The 1338-nt window shown below is 42.2% G+C and overlaps 1 long non-coding RNA gene across 1 annotated transcript; it reads left to right on the top strand.

Annotated features, from left to right (window-relative positions):
• The first annotated feature begins 10 nt into the window (after positions 1-10).
• Positions 11-1056, top strand: LOC111655775 (uncharacterized). The gene is made up of 2 exons (XR_015437253.1): positions 11-87; positions 665-1056. It is a non-coding gene; the product is annotated as an uncharacterized LOC111655775 (long non-coding RNA).
• Positions 1057-1338: the final 282 nt, after the last annotated feature.

Raw genomic sequence — 1338 nt, 5'->3', positions numbered from 1 at the left:
ATACAGGTAAATCTCGTGTGATGCCGATACGCCGGGCAGCAGCGACTCCAACCCAGGAGAAGGACCCCTCCGCTGCTGCAGAGAAAGGTAAGGCCGGGGTCGTACATGACCTGAGCTAAAGACCCCTGAACGCAACATCATCTCTGACACAGATTTCACCCCATCACAACCTCAACCGCAATACTCTACAGACTGGAAATTGAGTATAGTCCAGAGTATTGATGTGTGGTCATCACAACTTTGTTTACAACCGGAAACAAGTTTGCAGATCTGAGCAATATAATCAAATACAGCAGTGTTATATGTTCCTCTTTGGTATTTTTAATGATACCTACAGACCAATGTGTATTTTTTATGTAAATGTAAAACAAGGTTTTGCCAAATTAGATGATTTAATGACTTTGAGCTGACTAGCATCTCATTTTTCATGGATAGTAGTTTATTTTAGATGTTATGTTAATTGCACATTCATGAGCTTGGGTTCAAGGGGTATCATGTATTTAAGTTTTAGGTGCCTGGATAAAAAAACATAAGCTTCTCTACACTATAAGCTATAAATAAAGGCAAAAGTGCAGAAAAGGTTATCTTGTGGTTGTCCTTATTTTTACATGCCAGCCGCACATTTTTTTTTTCTGCTTTAATGTCAATGACCGTCTCCTCTCAGAGCCTGAAGCTTCCTCAGAGGAGTCGCCCTCTGCTGACGAGGAGCAGGCAGCATCTTCAGCTGCAACAGCTGAGGTGGAGGAGGGCGAGGGTGATGGTGTGGGCGAGACGGAGCCCTCGGAGAATGGAGAGAAGGCTGATGAAGGAGCCGAGCCGGAGAAGGGAGGGAAGGGGACAGAGAAGAAAGAGTGAGTCTCACCAGAGAGCTAGTGTGCAACTCTGAACACTGCGATATTTCACTTTGATAGCACTTTTATCTGTTTATATTATCCTTACCTCTGCTGGATAACAGCAGACTGCTCCTGTCATGGTTGCAGTGTTGCATTTCCAAAAGATGTGACCTGTCACAGCCACATTCATCCCCTCTTTAAATAGTTGTCAGACAGATGTACCAGTCCCTTTAGGGATAATATTTTGTTTTTCCCACTTGTTCAAAAAATAAAACTGAGCAAAATGTCTTCTGAATTCTAGAAAACAGCCCTTCAGTTTAGCTGTAGGTGATCAAATTGTTTGGGCAGTTCACACCGATTATCTAAAATGTATTTATGGAAACCCAGGTAGTGTAAGAAAACATGAAAAGGCCTTCCATTTAGCTGTTGGCGAGGAAGTATCAGGGACATTAAACCTTGCTTTCCAAGTTAATAATTTGTAATTTTGGTAATTTCTCCTCCTTTT

Source organism: Seriola lalandi, unplaced genomic scaffold (assembly GCF_002814215.2).
Source record: "Seriola lalandi dorsalis isolate HSWRI2012SDOR001 ecotype SW California unplaced genomic scaffold, Sedor1 jcf7180001975730, whole genome shotgun sequence".
NCBI classification, from domain to species: domain Eukaryota; kingdom Metazoa; phylum Chordata; class Actinopteri; order Carangiformes; family Carangidae; genus Seriola; species Seriola lalandi.
The sequence above is the reverse complement of the archived record's forward strand: the minus strand, read 5'-3'. Positions and strand labels throughout refer to the sequence as shown.